The 18,487-nt window shown below is 42.9% G+C and overlaps 1 protein-coding gene across 6 annotated transcripts in view; it reads right to left on the bottom strand.

Moving 5' to 3' along the window:
- The window catches only part of FBXO10 (F-box protein 10), a 68,181-nt gene extending 56,636 nt beyond the window's left edge, over positions 1-11,545 (bottom strand). For 3 of the 6 annotated variants that reach the window (XM_005581266.5, XM_045373478.3, XM_074017054.1), the window contains exon 1: positions 11,406-11,545. The gene's annotated coding sequence lies outside the window, so the exon portion shown is untranslated. Of the gene's footprint in view, positions 1-10,772; positions 10,908-11,087 lie in introns of all 6 variants that reach the window. The other 3 variants (XM_045373476.3, XM_074017055.1, XM_005581265.5) reach the window with 2 other exon arrangements.
- Positions 11,546-18,487: the final 6,942 nt, after the last annotated feature.

Here is an 18,487-nt window from a genome sequence, read left to right as displayed (position 1 = left end):
CTGAAGCCCAGCCTGACCCCAAAGACTCTGTTTTTAACCACTAAGCCAAGCTTCATGGAGGAGCTGGTATCTGAACTGGACTCTGAAATTTGCATAGGCCTGGGACATTCAGAGGAGGGAGAAAGGGGTCTGTAGCAGAGGAAACAGCATCAGCAAAAGCCCCCAAGGTAGAAAACCTTCAGCTGGGCTTAGGACATGTTGGGAGGTTCAGTCTGGCTGCAGCTCCAGGAGTCTGAAGGGATCAGTGAGAAAGGCCAGTTGTATCAGTTCACATGGAACACCCTTAGCCAAAGGTAAACAGTTTCTAGTTAATTTGGGGGACCATGGGGAGCTGCCTTAAGTCCCAGCACAAAAGGCCCTATGCGTGCGGAAATGACTCAGACGAAAGGGACCCAACAGGCTTCATTCACACTCTAGTTTGGGCTCTGCCTCTCCCTTGCAGACTAATCTTGAGGGCAGGTGACTTAACTCTTGTTTCATGTCCCACGTTTGTTTAACAAGGGAAACACACTTTCTACCCACGGAGGGCCATATTAGTATCAAAGTGTTGGAATTTAGTTTCTAATAAAAAGGTAAGATTAGCCGGGCATAGTGGTGGGCACCTGTAATCCCAGCTACTTGTGAGGCTAAGGCAGGAGAATCGCTTGAACCTGGGAAGCGGTGGTTGCGGTGAGCTGAGATCATGCCACTGTACTCCAGCTTGGACAACAAAGCGAGACTCTGTCTCAAAAAAAAAAAAAAGTGGAAAAAAAATAAATCAAGGGCTGCTCAGAACTCTATTTAGTATTGACAGGAAACGAAAAAATTTCTCTTCCAACATTATGAAGCACACAAGCACCAGTGTAAATAACTACAAACTGCATTAACTGAGCAACTGTAATGGATTAATGATTTAAAATCTTTCTTCAAATCAAAGTAAATGTCCTTAGTTTGTGGAGTAAACTGTTTTAAAGTAATAGTAAAATATTATAACCCCAAAGAGCCCTCTACACACACCATTGAAAATGAGACAAGGCCTGGCGCGGTGGCTCAAGCCTGTAATCCCAGCACTTTGGGAGGCCGAGGCGGGTGGATCACGAGGTCAGGAGATCGAGACTATCCTGGCTAACATGGTGAAACCCCGTCTCTACTAAAAATACAAAAAACTAGCCGGGCGTGGTGGCGGGCGCCTGTAGTCTCAGCTACTTGGGAGGCTGAGGCGGGAGAATGGCGTGAACCCGGGAGGCGGAGCTTGCAGTGAGCCGAGATCACGCCACTGCACTCCAGCCTGGGAGACACAGCGAGACTCCGTGTCAAAAAAAAAAAAAAAGAAAATGAGACAAAACCTAAGTTTGAAGATGAGAAAAACTTCAGCTGGGCTTGTCATCATTTCTTCAAACCATAGCTCTCTTTAGCTTGAGAAATAACCATCTGTTTATTTTCAGCTTTGAAATTTGATGACATAAACCAGAAAGCTGTGTTCTGATAGTGCTTTCTGAGTGGGCTTGGAGCCATAAGGACCCTCTCTCCTTTCAATGCACTGCCTGTTCATTTTGGTTTACCTAGGAGACAGAAGGGGAGTTGTAGGGGGGGTCCCCAGATGTGGGTTTTAGTACTGATTCTCACATAAATTTATTGCATGTCCTTGAAGGGGCAGGCAAGGGTGTTTTGAGGGCTTACTAAATGCCAGGTGTTTTTTATATGTCTTTTTTGTTTTGTTTTGTTTTTGAGACAAGGTCTTGCTCTGTCATCCAGATTGGAGTGCAGTGATGTGATCTTGGCTTACTACAGCCTCAATCTCCCGGGCTCAAGTGATTCTCCAGCCTCAGACTCCTGAGTAGTTGGGACTATGGGCAGCCGCTACCACACCTAGCTAATTTTTTTTTTTTTTTTTTGTAGAGATGAGGTGTCACTCACTATGTTGCCTAGGCTGGTCTCAAACTCCTGGGCTCAAGTGATCCTCCTGCCTCAGCCTCCCAAAGTGCTGGGATTATAGGCGTGAACCACGATGCCCAGCCTTACACATCATCTTAATGAGCAGTTATAACAACCAAAATGTAGTATGTTTATCCTCAATTCCTATGAGTAAACATTTATTGTGTAGTGATATTTTAGTGCATAACAACTGCAGGATCAAATTCATTCTTATTTCATGATCTATGAGTTTATATATATGTGATGGTGAGGCTAGAAGTTCGTATATCATCACTTCACAAGTTAGGAACCCCAGTACTCCAAGAAAGGAACTAGGAGGCACCACACCTAGCTAATTTTTGTATTTTTTAGTAGAGACAGGGTTTCACCATGTTGGCCAGGCTGGTCTTGAACTCCTGACCTCAGGTGATCCACCTGCCTCGGCCTCCCAAAGTGCTGCAATTCCAGGCACAAGCCACTGTACCTGGCCTTAGCTATGTCTGCCCAGCATCTTCCCTCTTCTGCATCATCAGGGAAACCCTGCTTCCACTCTATTTAGTCCTGCTGGGGCTGCCAGTGAGAGTGGTGCAGTCCTCTGCCTCACAGGATGGATACTTAACCCAAAGAAGACAGTAAGAATCCCCCATCCCCTTGCAAGGAATGGGGCAACTCGAAAGAGTCCATGTGAGGAATGAAGCCAGACTCAGACAATCAAGGTGAGAGACTGCAAGAGATGAAAGGGCCAGGGACACAGAAACATTTTCTTTTTAAAGCCAGCTGATAATCTTTTTCAAGTTCAGATAGTTTAAGCTGATCACCTACAAGCAAACAAATCCTGACAAATACACAGTTTTCTCAAGTAAATTATTATTATTATTATTGAGATGGAGTCTTGCTCTGTTGCCCAGGCTGGAGTACAATGGTCCGATCTCGGCTCACTGCAACCTTCGCCTCCAGGATTCACGTGATTCTCCTGCCTCAGCTTCTCGGGTAGCTGGAATTACAGCCGCCTGCTACCACGCCCCGCTAATTTTTGTATTTTTAGTAGAGACGGGGTTTCACCATGCTGGCCAGGCTGGTCTCGAACTCCCAACCTCAGGCGATCCGCCCACCTGAGCCTCCTAAAGTGCTGGGATTACAGGTGTGAGCCACTGGCACACCCCTGCCCGCCCCCCCCCCCCGCCCCCCCCCCCCCCCCGCCCAATTTACTTTGTTGATTCTCAGGTGAATTCTTTACTCACTTCCTTTTTCTCTCTGTAGGCTAGTAAGACTCTAATCAAGGTTGATACATTGTATTTACATCTCATCTACCCTAAGGTGGAAAAAGGATAAATGCAGTTCATGTGGTCTAAGGTTGCTGTCCTATCTGTCCAAAAAAGTAAGGATATTCACCACTTATAACCGAAATCTATCAACTTTGGTCAAATTGAAATTTCAAGCATAATCATTAAGAAAACGTGTATCACATCCACATTAGTAGAAAAAAAAAAGGTGAATGATGAAAAATAGCCCCAAAGAAGGGAAGACAGCTATAATGAAATGGAGAACTGTCAGGACAAACAGATTGAAAGCATAAAATAAGGCAGACCTAAACAAAAATACATCAGTGGTGCTATTAACGAAAATGGACTAAATGTTCTAACTAAAAGACAAAGAAAGTCAGGGTTTTCCCTTATAAATTTTCCTTATAAGTTTTCCCAAGGTTTAAAAAACCAAAACCCAAAAACTTCCTTTTAAGTTTTCCCAGGGTTTAAAAAACCAAAACCCAATTATAAGAGACTTACCTAAAACACAGTTACAGAAAAGATAAAAGTAATGGAAAAAATATACCTTGTGTAGATTTTTAAAAAGATGGTATAGCTATACTGTCAGATAAAGTATAAGGCAAAAAAAAAGTATTAGAAACAAAAAAGGCAGCTTCATAATGATAAAAAGTAAATTAATTCACCAAGAAGATAAAACAACTTTGTTTGTATGTACCTGATAATATGGCCTTACAGATATAAAGCAAAAATAAATAAATAAATAAATAAATAATTAAAAGATGAAGTAGACAAATTCATAATTATAGTTAGATATTTAAACACATCTCTCTATAATACATAGGAAAAAAAAATCACTCAGTAAGGATAAAGAAGATTTGAACACCATTAATAAACTTGATCTAATGGCAGTTCATTGGACATTGAATCCAGTAACTGTAGAATACACATTACTTTCAAATACACATGGAACATTTATAAAAACTGACCATAAACACAGCCCTAACAGAAGTATCAAGAAATTTCAAAGGATTAAAATTATACAGCATCGAGCACAGTGGCTCACACCTGTAGTCCTCCCAGCTACTTGGGGAGGCTGAGGCAGGAGGATTGCTTGCGCCAGGAGTTCAAGGCTGCAGTTAGCTATGATCACACCACTGTACTCCAATGTGGGAGACAGTGAGGCTGTCTCAAAAACAAACAAAAAACAGAACAAGCTCACTGACCACAGTTGATTAATAAAGGATAATTAGAAAATGTTCGTATGTTTGGAAATTACAAAACACATTTCTCGAATATAATACCTATTGGTTAAAGAAAGAATTACAATGGAAATTAGAATATTTTTAGAAATAAACAACTAAGAAGGCTCATGCCTGTAATCCCAGCACTTTGGGAGGCCAAGGCGGGTGGATCACCTGAGGTCAGGAGTTCGAGACCAGCCTGAGCAACATGGTAAAAACCTGTTGCATGGTAAAAACCTGTTGCATGGTAAAACCTTGTCTCTACTAAAATACAAAAATACCTTAGCTGGGCATGGTGGCGCATGCCTGTAATCCCAGCTACTTGGGAGGCTGAGGAGGCAGGAGAATCACTTGAACCCAGGAGGCAGAGGTTGCAGTGAGCCGAGACTGTGCCACTGCCCTCCAGCCTGGGCAACAAGAGTGAAAGTCTGTCTCAGAAAAAAAGAAGAAAAGAAATAAACAACAAAGATACCATATATCAAAACTTGTGAACTCCTGCTGAAACAGAATTTGGAAAAAAATGTATAACCTTAAATAGAAAGAATCAAAAAGATAAAAATTAATGAAACTAAACATCAATTTCAAGAAGTCAGAAAAAGAACAAAATATATCCAAGGAAAATAGAAGAGAAAAATAAAGAACAGAGCAGAACTTAGGAAACAGAAAACAAATTTATTATGAAGACTATCACTGATGATCAAAGCAGGTTCTCTGAAAAGAACCTCTACTAAAACCAACGAAGAAGGGAAAAAAAAAAAAAAAAAGCATTAAAATGAAATCAGAATGGAAGAGGGGATATCCCTACAGATGTTGTACACCAAAGGATAAGAAAATATTATAAACGGCCGGGTGCAGTGGCTCACACCTGTAATCCCAGCACTTTGGGAGGCCGAGGTGGGCAAATCACAAGGTCAAGAGATCGAGACCATCCAGGCCAATGTGGTAAAACCCCGTCTCTACTAAAAATACAAAAAATTAGCTGGGTGTGGTGGTGCGTGCCTGTAATCCCAGCTACTCAGGAGGCTGAGGCAGGAGAATTGCTTGAACCCGGAAGGCGGAGGTTGCAGTGAGCTGAGATCGCGCCACTGTACTCCAGCTTGGCGACAGGGCGAGACTCCGTCTCGAAAAAAGAAAATATTATAAACAACTTTATGTAAATAAATATGAAGGGATAAACTCCCAGGAAAATATTACTTAGTTAAGAAATATAAAAACAAAATCACCCTGGAACCATTAAAGACATTGAATCTGTGGTCAAAAATAAGATTGCAAAGAAAATACACTTCACACCTCCAAGCCCAGGTGGCTTCATCACCAAGTTCTATCATACATTCAAGGCTCAAAGGAGGGGAAACTAAAATGGATGGTGGAAGAGGATGATATGGGCATGTGTTAGATTTCTGGACCAACGGTTGTAATTTGTCTCACTTACCTTCCTCTTATAAGTTTTCCCAGGATTTGTGATTAACCTAAATCCTGGAGAAGCTGTACCTGGATAGAGTGAACTTAATATAAGAAGCAAACCTAGGCCGGGCGCGGTGGCTCACGCCTGTAATCCCAGCACTTTGGGAGGCCGAGGCGGGCGGATCACAAGGTCAGGAGATCGAGACCACGGTGAAACCCCGTCTCTACTAAAAATACAAAAAATTAGCCGGGCGCGGTTGTGGGCGCCTGTAGTCGCAGCTACTCGGGAGGCTGAGGCAGGAGAATGGCGTGAACCCGGGAGGCGGAGCTTGCAGTGAGCCGAGATCGCGCCACTGCACTCCAGCCTGGGCGACAGAGCGAGACTCCGTCTCAAAAAAAAAAAAAAAAAAAAAAAAAAGAAGCAAACCTATCTGTATGGTGCAAGAAGTGGACTGTGGAGAATACTACTGGTTCCACCCAGATCCTCTTTACTGGCTAGCACACCTGTCACTCAGATGTGGTATCACCTGAGAACAACTCACAGATGTCCCTTTCTCCAGAGAACTGCAACTGCCCCCTCACCAGGCTGTGCCTCTCCTCCCCCAATCCAGCTTTCCTCATACTCCTCTTCCTGAGCGCTTCTCCCACAGTCCCACTTGAACAAGAATCCCTATTTTAATAATGCCCTGCTTCTACAGAATGGGATCTAAGATATCACCATTTCAGAGGTGAAAAGAGAGCCATACAGTATAAGAAGATACTTTTAAAATGTACAACGGACAGGGGGGCCACTAACCAAAATATATAAAGGATATATATTTCCTTTATTGAAAAAAAAAATAAAGGAAATAGATTTCCTTTATATATTTCCTTATTGAAAAATCAATTTAAAATTTTTTTTTTTTTTTTTTTGAGACGGAGTCTCGCTCTGTCACCCAGGCTGGAGTGCAGTGGCCAGACCTCAGCTCACTGCAAGCTCCGCCTCCCGGGTTTACGCCATTCTCCTGCCTCAGCCTCCCGAGTAGCTGGGACTACAAGCGCCCGCCACCTCGCCCGGCTAGTTTTTTGTATTTTTTAGTAGAGACGGGGTTTCACCGTGTTAGCCAGGATGGTCTTGATCTCCTGACCTCGTGATCCGCCCGTCTCGGCCTCCCAAAGTGCTGGGATTACAGGCTTGAGCCACCGCGCCCGGCTAAAAAATTTAAAAATGGCAAGAGACAATAGACAGTTCACAAAAGAGGCAATCCAATTAACCAACAAAAAACTACTCAAGGGCTGGGCATAGCTCACACCTATAATCTCAGCACTTGGGGAGGCTGATGTGGAAGACCAGTTTGAGTCCAGGAGTTTGAGACCAGCCTGGGAAACATGGCAAGACCTGGTCTCTACAAAAAAAAAAAATTAAAATAATTATCCAGCTGTCCCAGCTGCTCAGGGGGCTGACGTGGGAGAGATCGCTTGAGCCTAGGAGGTTGAGGTTACAGTAAGCCATGATTATGCCACTGCACTCCAGCCTGGGTGACAAAGCAAGACCCTGTTTCCAAAAAAAAAAAGAAAAAAGTGCTCAACCTCAAGAGTAAGCAATGAGAGCAAGTTAAAACCACAAGAAAATCGTGATACACACATGAAAATAGTTAAAACATTAAAACCAATAAAACCAACTATTTGCCAGGATATGAAGCAACTGGAACTCTCATATACTCCTGGTGGGAAAGTAAACTGTCTGACACTATCTAGTAAAGCAATTCTACTCTAACATATATAACCTAAAGAAACTTGTTCAAATACAACAGAAAATATCTAAGGATGTACTTGGCAGTCAGAAACTATAAGTAACTCAAGTATCCATTAACCACAGGATGAATACATCTATTGTGGCACAGTCATACCATGAAACACTGTTAGCAATGAAAATAAGTGAGGTTGCCACATGGATGCATCTCACAAACAAGCTGAGCAAAAGAAGCAAAACACAAAATGCAAACAGTATGATTCTATATGTGTGATGTTAAAAAACTTAAACTATATTGTTTAGGGATATATACATAGGTGATATAATTACAAAGAAAAGCAAAAAAAAAATGATTATCACAAAAGTCAAGATGATTTCTTCTGGGGGAGGAAATTATGATTTGGAAGCAGGCACTGAGTATTGGCAATGTTCTGGCTCTTGACATGTTGGTGATTACATGCGTATTTCCTTTATAGTTATTTGCTAAACTATATATTTGTGGTTTTTTAATGCATATTTGCTGTATTTCACATTCAAAAAGTTTAAGACAAATAAATGAAATAAATATACTGATTATTATTTCTTAGAAAAATTGATAAAACTAAAATCCTTTATTTTTAAATTAAAAACTTGCCTGCAAAATCCCTAACGGGGTACACGCCAAGTAAATTTTCCAGAATGCCTACATCTATGTTGCTCAGGGTGACCTGAGGACCCCACTTTACATATGGAAAAGTAGGGTGAGTAGGCACCCAAAGTCCTGGGGTAGATACCTTGTTGAAGGCTGTCATTCCTGAGCATCCTTGGTAGGCAGAACCCGGGAGAGTATGCGGAACCAATTTGCCAAAGGGATTTGGGTTAAGGTTAGGAAGAGAAGGGATTAAGTCCGCAAACTCTGATAAGAAGTTGGAAAACAGAGACATCTCTTGGGTGGTCTAGATGACCATGACCAAGGCTGCTAGCAGGAAGGGCCCCAAATGCCCTAAAAGAGAACTCTCCAGGAGAGCAGGGGAACCCAGCCTGGTGAAAAGCTCAACAAAAAGCCCAGAGTGAGGTGCTTTGGGGAGAATGGCTGAGCACGCAAGCATAAATAAAACAAGCTCTAACCTTGGAAACCAAGCATGGAATCATGCTAGCAGAGATTTAGTCCAATAAGGGCGCTGGACAGCAGTGATCACACATTCGTGGACTGTGTAGGACAGCTCAACAGTGATGCCATATAGCGGTGTCAGGAATGACAATGTGTGTGGACTCCTCAGACAATGCAGTTCTCTCCCCTCTGGAGAGTGACAGTAAGACTGACCTCTTTGGAATGTATAAGCCCCACAGAGCTTGGAGAAGGAGACACTGGAATTCTCACTAATAAGGGCATTACAGAGGACTTGGGAGTCTACTTAGAAAAAATAAGGAAATATATGAGTGAATTTAAACCCAACTTGTGAAATGAGACATCTATGTTAAACATCTAAACTGAAATAGACAAAAATCTTAATCAAATGTCTCTTTGTATACATTCCTTTATGTATACAATATCAAACATTTTAGACGACTGGGAAACTAATAATCACTAAACTAACAGAAAGAGGGTAATGAGAGAAACTAGCAGACATTTCAAACAAAAGCCAGGACAGGTAACTCAAGAATAGGTTCATTCATTAAGGCAAACTGAAAGAACAAAGCTTGTTCCATCTATTTCCTGACTGAAGCAGGTAAAAGGAATTTGTTTATTTCACATCATCCTGTGAAAAGCAAGTGATGTCTTCTTGGTTGCCCAGGACACCATCCCTCCCATCTCTGAGAGCTCTTGCTGACTCCCTATCTACATCATTAGAGCCCCCACTAATCTGCCCTCAGTTTTATCCCTGCCAAAGAATCTGAGGTCCCTAAGGCCAAAGTCTACGTATGTTTTTATCTATTTCTACTCACTCCCACTCCGCTTGGCACGGCCATCAATGCAAGTTTATTGAAGGAAAAAAGGAGGGAGGGAAGGAAGGAACAGTGTAACTGCACTGCAACTGAAACAAACCAGAGAACGGAAACTCATGGTGAACTGGTGACTGCTTGACCATTTATTGCTTAACAGCTACTTGTGCGATCACAAAAATACAATTCCCCTGATAACCACGGCAACCAAAATGAAGGCACTATGGTGAAGTCGGCTCTTTTCAGAAATCTAAAAACAATAAGAGGCCTGAAACCAGAAATACAAAGAAATCCAAGTGCTCCAGGGCAGAAGGAAATCCTTTCTTAAAAGCCCTGACAGAGCAGCTTTTTCTCCAGTCTCTCAAATCTCACCAGGCTCCAACAAGGGCTCTGGAACTGGTGTGAGGGATCCTGAAATAATTCAGGTCTCTCTGTGTGCTCCTATCCCTGGAGGCCAGCTGCTATGAGGTAAGCTCACTGCGAGCTGCAGCTTATTGTTATTTTAAAATGTAATGAGAACGGGCAGGGAGATGGATATATATACATATAACATTATATAACCTCAAACTAACACAGCTAGCTCTAGAAAAAGCCCCGTGAGGACAGGGACCATGTGTGTCTTGTTCACTGCTCTATGTCCAGATCCTAGTAGGTGTACAAGACACAGTAAGGGTTCCATATAGCTGCTGAATAAACGCAGAATGAGATTAGAACTGAGGGAAAGCACAGCGCCTGGTAAAAGGTCGGTCCTCTCCACTACCCATTGCCAACACTCTGTTGGGTCCTGAGCAAAATCAAAGTCCTGTCGTCCTTCTGGGTCCAGTCTCTCCATTTGCAAAGGAGACAGCTGGATTAGATGGTTTCCCAGGCATCCTCCAGCTCTGACAGTCAATCACTGTACTCTGGTTTTTTTTGGTGGCAACACATGCCTGGCACTTTTCTCTCCCCTCAGAGGGAATCCGATACCCATCTGCTCAAGTAAATTGACGTTCCCATCCAGCCTGACTCATATAGTAGGAACAACAGGTTCATATGCCAATTGTAAAAGAGAAGGCAAAGGGGGCCCAGAATGAGAAAAAGGGAAGAGGTCTTAAAACCAAAACGGCAGTTTTCAGGACTAAAAATATAGAAACAAAAGTGATTATTCTGCCTAAAACAAAACAAAACAAAAACCAAAAAAACCCTTACGTGGGGCAATCTCTAGCTTACTAATAATGCTTATATTAACAGCATTATCTACTGAGGCTTTTGTGCTAGACACTGTGTGCTAAACCCTTTACAATTAATCCTCCCAGCAACCTATGAGCTTATTACCTCCTTTTAACAGATGAGGAATCAATCTGGCTCAAGGTCACAAAGCCAATAAGTGGCAGAACTGGGATCTGAACCCACAGCTGACTCGAGTTCTGGCTCCTCAAATGACTTTCCCCTCTGTTCTTCACTGCAGTCCTAAGAGCGAGGCAGGACAGGCGTTATCACTTTTTGTTTAAAAATGAAGAAACCGTCTCTGAGAGCCTTGCGATTTGCATAAAACACACAGTGGATGCCCAGCCCCATATTTGCCCCTGCGTTCCTAGGTGAAGGGTCTTCCCCATCCCAAGAGTCAGTTTCTTCTTCGACTTCACTTACACACTCGAAAAATCTCAGGGCTGGAGGCACCGCTGAGATACATCCTCGGCGTCCGGTAGTTTTACGGGAGGGGAAACCAAGGCACAGCTCTCCGTCGGGGTGCCTGAGCCTCCGGGTGCCGGGAGAGCGCGGAGCCGCGGGCGGCCTGAGGGCACCCCTCACGTTTCTGCCAGACCCCTGATGCCCGAAGCCCGACCAGACGCTCAGTCTCGGCCAGGACCGAACGGCGTTTCCTGGGTCGGTCGCCTGGGGAAGCGCCCCGGGTCCCCTCCCCCGACGCCCAAGTTCGCCCGCAGCCTCTGCGCACCGGCCGCTTACCTCGCAGGGCGCTCGCCCACCACGGAGTCCGGGCCGCGGCCGCCCGTGCCCTGGAAGCCACCCGCCACCCGCCCCGGAGCCGCAGCAGCCGGTAGGACTGCGGCGTGCGGCCAGCCCCGCCCGGGGGCGGACAGCTGCCTGGGGATCGTGTGGGGCCGCGGCCGTCACGTGACGCGCAAGGCGGCGAAGGATGCCGGGAGCAGCTGGCTAGCCGGGGCTGGGCTTCCCGACCACCGCGCAGAAAAGCTGTATTTGCCGGAGGGGCACCGGGAGGTGGGAGGAATGGAGACCAGGAGGGGGCGCGTGGGTCTTCGGGTACTGCAAAGGCGAGCTTGCGGAAGGACGATTCAGGCTCGTGTTGCGTGGCCCCAGAAGGGGCAGAAATAGAACCAGTGGGTGGAAACTGCAGGGAGACATGCTAAGGCCAATACGGTGTAAATAAGATTCCTGCGAGCACCAGTTATCTAACAGTATAAGGAGCAGTTTCCAGGGGTGCTAGGCTCCCTGTAGGTGAGCATGTAGGGGCTGGGTTCATTCATTGAACAACCTGACCATTGGCTACGTCCAGACAATATACTAGGAGTACATATTAAATTAGTTGTATGTATGGCGCTTAGCATAATGCCTGCCACAAAGTAAATGCTGTATGTTTGTTGCTGCTGGTGCCGTTACTATTACGAGCACAAAACTGAACAAAGCAGGTATGGTTCCTATTCTCCTTAAGTTAATTCTGTAGTGGAGAAAGTAGTAATCCAGCGTCATTTAAACCAATATATCTTTAAAATTGTAGAAAATGTACGGAAGGAACTGTAATTTATAAATAGGGGCCAGGTGTGGTGGTTCATGCCTGTAATCCCAGCGCTTTTGGACGCCGAGGCTGGAGGAAAGATCGCTTGAGCCCAGGAGTTCGAGGTTAACAGTGAGCCATGATCATGCCACTGCACTCCAGCCTGGGTGACAGGGTGAGCCTCTTGTTTCAAAAATAAAACTAAGTAAATTAGGGACCAAGGAAGGGTAGTCAAAGAAGACCTCTCAGAGTAAGATAAAGAGCCAAATGGAAGCGGGGCAGGGTAAGCCCTGTGAAAGCTCTTGGGCCAAGTGGATTGGGCTGAAGGAGAAAAGATTGCTCTTTGTGGAAATGGAAAACGTCTAGCTTCTCTGAAGCTTTTTAACGGGGAGAAGTGAGATCAGAAAGGTAGACAGGGGCCAGATCATGCAGCACTTAGTAGGCCATGATAAGGATTTTAAAATTGTATGTAACAGGAAGCCACTGAAGGGGTGGAGGATTTGATACCTTTTAAAACAGTATGTCAGCTACTATGTGAAGACAGGAGTTAAGAGTGGAAGCAGAGATTGGTAGCTTAACCTACTTACTGGGCCCATGGAGGTGATATTTATTGAAATGGGAACTATTGTAAGGGGAACATATTTGGAAGTGGGGGCAGATCAAGAACTCCCATTTGAACTTGTTAAATTTGACACTGTCAGTTAGAATGGCTATTAACAAAAAGACAAAAAAAATAACAAATGCTGGTGAGGACATGGAGAAAAGGGAACTCTCATACACTGAATTATACAGCCATTATAGAAAAATGTATGGAGGTTTCTCAAAAAACTAAAACTAGAACTGTCATATGATCCAGCAGTCCCACTGCTGGATATTTATCCAGAATGTAAATCAGTATATCAAAGGTATGCCTGGATCCCCGTGTTTATTGTAGCACTATTCACAATAGCCAAGATATGGAAGCAACCTAAGTATTCATCAACAGATGAATGGATAAAAAGAATGTGGCATATATACACAACAGAATACTATTCAGCCTGTCATTTGCAGCAACACAGATGGAACTAGACGTCATTATGTAAAGTGAAATAAGCCATGCATAGAAAGACAAATATTGAATGTTGTCACTCATACGTGGGAGCTAAAAAGTTGATCTCATGGAGTTGGCAAGTAGAATGACAGTTACCAGAGAGGCTGGGAGGGGAAGGGGATAGAGAGAGGTTGGTTAATGGGTACAGAAGTGGAAAGAAGGAATAAATTTTAGCATTCGATAGCACAGTAGTGTGACTGTGACTATAGTTAACAATAATTTATTGTATATTTCAAAATAGCTAAAAGATTTAAATGTTTCCAATACAAATAAATGATACATTTTTGAGATGGATATCCTAAATACCCTGATTTGATCATTACACATTGTATGCATGAGTCAAATATCACATGCACCCCATAAATATATATAATTATCAATTAAAAATAATTTTGAGATGCCTGTGTGTCATCCAAGTGGAGTGATTTAAAAAGCAGCTCACGGCCGGACGTGGTGGCTCACACCTGTAATCCAAGCACTTTGGGAGGTTGAGGCGGATGAATCATGACATCAGGAGTTTGCGACCAGCCTGACCAACATGGTCAAACCCTGTCTCTACTAAAAACACAAAAATTAGCTGGGTGTGGTGGCGTGTGCCTATAATCCCAGCTACTCAGGAGGCTGAGGCAGGAGAATCGCTTAAACCTGGGAGTTGGTGGTTGCAGTGAGCCAAGATTGTGCACCACTGTATTCCAGACTGGGCGACAGAGTGAGACTCCGTCTCAAAAAAAAAAAAAAAAAAAAAAAAAAAAAAGCAGTTCACAGGTAATCCCAGCTACTCAGGAGGCTGAGGCAGGAGGCAGGAGGATCACTTGAACTCAGGAGTTTGAGACCAACCTGGGCAACAAAGCAAGACCCTGTCTCTTGGGGAAAAAAAAAAAAAAAAAAGCAGTTGGATATAGACCTCTGGAATTTACGAGAGAATATCAGCTACAGAAACATAATTTACCAAGAATACTATGAAAAAGAAATTATTACACCAAATTGTGGACTGAAATAACTGACCCCGTGGTCCTACTGACCTTTTTCAGTCCCTGGTTCTATAGAATATATTCCATAAAAATGTATTCCATCTATTATTACCATATGATGAATGTGGTATGATTCTAGGTGAGGTCTAAGTTACCACGTAGTGTTCTCTTTTATAAATGGGAAAACCAAACACTAAAACCTAAAGCCAACAATTTATTTTAAGACACAAAGTTGTGCAGTAGCTAGGTAGAGTAGAAAGACCACAGGGGTAGTCTCACACTGCAATGAGCCTGATGATTTACCTTGCTGACTGGAATAGCTATGCCATATTTAATCCTTTGAAAAGTATCCTACTCCATGAAACTGGCAGTTCAGATATGATGGTCAATAAACAATCAAAAGCTTGAGTTTCTGGATTTGTGCCAGTTAACATTATCATTTTGGTGTTTCTATAAAACAGCTGACTTTCAAAGTGCTACAGCAGCGTCCTACAAGAGCAATATGTCCTCCTTATTAGTGGTGCAAGCATCACATGCCACATGGGAATTTTTTTTGTTTGTTTTGAGATGGGGTTTCGCTCTTGTCCCCCAGACTGGAGTGCAATGGCGCAATCCTGGCTCACCGCAACCTCCGCCTCCCAGGTTCAAGCGATTCTCCTGCTTTAGCCTCCCAAGTAGCTGGTATTACAGGCACCAGCCACTAGGCCCAGCTAATTTTTGTATTTTTAGTAGAGACGGGGTTTCACCATGTTGGCCAGGCTGGTCTTGAACTCCTGACCTCAGGTGATTCGCCTGCCTCAGCCTCCCAAAGCTCTGGGATTATAGGTGTGAGTCACCACACCTGGCCAGGGATTTTTTTTTTTAGATGGAGTCTCACTCTGCCGCCCAGACTGGAGGTGCAGTGGCGTTGATCGTGGCTCACTGCAAGCTCTGCCTCCCAAGTTCACACCACTCTCCTGCCTCAGCCTCCCGAGTAGCTGGGACTACAGGCACACCCCACCATGCCCGGCTAATTTTTTGTAATTTTTTAGTAGAGACGGGGTTTCACCATGTTAGCCAGGATGGTCTCAATCTCCTGACCTCGTGATCCACTCGCCTCGGCCTCCCAAAGTGCTGGGATTACAGGCATAAGCCACTGCGCCCGGCCTTTTTTTTTTTTTTTTTTTTTTTTTTAAATGAGACGGAGTCTCACTCTGTTGCCCAGGCTGGAGAGCAGTGGCTTGATCTCAGCTCACGGCAACCTCCGCCTCCTGGGTTCAAGCGATTCTTCTGTCTCAGCCTCCCGAGTAGCTGGGACTACAGGCTTTTGCATTTTTAGTAGAGACAGGGTTTCACCATATTGGTTAGGCTGGTCTCAAACTCCTGACCTCAGGTGATACACCTGCCTTGGCCTCCCAAAGTGCTGGGATTACAGGTGTAAGCCAACGCGCCTGGCCAAAAATATAACTACTTAAATATAAGAACATCATTCATAAACTACAGTTGAGCCTTCTCTTCTTTCTGCCCTCATCTCATTTCTGCATGCCTCTGTCCTACCATTAAACTCAAGAGGAAACTTACTCATCCCTGGCACCTGGTTGGTGTTTACTGGCAAATGAGTAAGTGAACACACACAATCTCCTCAACCATGGGAGCTTTAATTACTCTGCTTTCCAGAAAAAGTAGGCTCACACAGAGTGGTGTCCATGGTCAACATAGTGGACATGCCATGCTTTTTGGCTGCCCAGGATCTGAGGTCCCTTCCTACACTTGGGAATTCCTTGTTTATGAGTTTGCTGGGAAGCAGAACATGCCTTTCACTATAGAAGTGGAAATTCCGCATATTTTATCTGCTTCTCCTTGTGATCCTATAATGCTACAAATTACTCTCGATTTTGAATTAGCAACTAGAGACACAGTAAAGTCTCTGGAACAATTTTCTCTGGGACCATGGCAAGTGCGGCAGGTTCTTAGAGCAACACTGGTGGCCATGATCCAGGGTTCTGTGCATGTGGCTTTGGCAAAGTAAGCGGTGGCACCTAATGTTCAGCAGAAATGGTGTCCTCACTGCCCTAGCTCTGTGGAGTATGACCAAGGAACAAAGGGTGATGTTCCAGTTGCCTACTCTCCAAGCCTGATTCTTTAGGCCTCCTGGTGATGCTGAACTCCCTATTATCCTTTTAATAAAATACTTTTCTTTTTCTGTCAAAATTTTTTTGGTGTTTGCAACTAAAAAATCTGACTCACACAGTCACATAAAAAATAGCAGAGCTGAAACTATAATCTAGGACTTTGAAATCCTAATTCTAGTGTTCTTTTCATGTAGACAGATCTCTACTTGTCAACAACCCACAATTTCTACGTTACATATTGATGTCCCTAAATCATTTTGTTCACCGAATTTATACTTGGATATGTAATCCGATTAGTGAACATTTCAAGTGACTGTATGGTGAGGCAGCTGCCTGTGGAACGTTTAGTTTCAATTGCAGTAGTATCTTTGTACATCTGTTTATCTAATAGTTTCTTTCTTTTTTGCATTTTTGGCCTCTGTAGACTTAAGTGGAAATGAAAATACACTGCACTTGAACAAACGTGGGAGTTAGGGGCCCCGACACCTGCACAGTCACAAATCTGCATGTAACTTTGACTCCCCGAAAACTTACAGAAACCTTACCAATAACATAAAAAATAGATTAACACATATTTTGTATCACTATCTATTATATACTGTATTCTTACAACACAGTAAGCTAGAGAAAATGTTAAAATTACAAAGAGAAAAAGCACTGACAGTACTATACTGTATTTATTTAGATTGTAAGTTTAGGTTGTCTGTTTACAAGATTAGTCTTGTCTGAAATCGGAGCAACTACTGCTACAGACCTCCATCTATAGTACATATCAAGAATTCAACTTTTTCCTGTAATGTAATGACTTTTCTCTGCTTCCTGGGAGCACTTCCAGCATCACTAGTGGCACTCTGTATCGATCTCATGGAGTTATTCAAGGTTTTATGGTATGGCATTAAACACAAAAAATACGCAAGAACAGAGAGGGATCACTTTTACTTTGATTCACAATATACTGGAGAGAGGAACTGCTCATGCAGAGATGAGCGTCACATGGCATTTTAAGTGGACACCTACAACACTTGAGCTCCCTGCAGTGGCAACAAGAGGTGGCTATGGATTTACTGTAGTACACTATTACAAAACAAAATTTTATGCAGTTATGATTTAATACTGCATCTTTCTCTTGAACTCAAATCATGCTATATATGGTCTGTTTGTGTACATAAGTTTTGATAAATCTTCACTTTTTATAATAGATGTATGCATTTTATGGCAGTAATAGACTATGATCTACATATTTTTATGCATTCATGGCATACTTTTTCTTAATTTTTTTCAATATTTCTAGGCTACATATGTGTGCTTTTTTTTCAAATTATTGCAAATCTCCAATTTTTCAATGTATTTATTGAAAAAAATCTGCATGTAAGTGGACCTGTGCACTTCAAATCTGTGTCGTTCGAGGGTCAACTCTATTACTAACGTGACTGAGAAAAAGATGAAAAACTATTAGACATGCTTAAAGTAGATCTTTTTAGCCTTATAATGACTGTTGGACTAAAACCAGCTATGTTGTATTTCTGAAGGAAAGAAACAATTTAAGAACACATTTCCTAACTCTGAAAATATTTCATATGTTTAAAAGACAAAGTGCATAAATGATTTTGTAATGTTTTACATCTCAGTAACAAGTACATTCAACTTTTATATATGTGATTTCTATGTTTTGTGTACTTATACTAAAGTAGGCAACTGGCACCACATATGCATATCTGTAATACTGAGCGCACACAAGTAGCATGTAAGTAACAACTGTTCACTGTCTCCTGGGTAATGTCCATAACATGGAGTAAGGAAAAGGTCTTGTGTTTTATCTCAAATTTATTATGACAAATTTCAAGAAATACGTTATTAAAGGTTGTTCTTGTGTAGTGGAATTTGGAACTGCAGTATATAAAATAGCCAGCAGATGTCAGAATGGAATCTCTTAAGACTCAAGTATGAAAACACAATAAATAACAGGAGTTTCTGGAAGGACTGAGGCTTTCTTGCACTGTGCACTACACACTTCAGTCACACTGGTCTTTCTTCCTCAAATACATCTGCTTTAACACTTTTTCAAAGACTCCCCACTCTATCTGGCCAATTCCTATTCACCCAAACCTTACTTTATGTGTCTC

The sequence above is a fragment of the Macaca fascicularis genome, chromosome 15 (assembly GCF_037993035.2).
Source record: "Macaca fascicularis isolate 582-1 chromosome 15, T2T-MFA8v1.1".
NCBI lineage: Eukaryota > Metazoa > Chordata > Mammalia > Primates > Cercopithecidae > Macaca > Macaca fascicularis.
This window is presented reverse-complemented; position numbering and strand designations above follow the sequence as displayed.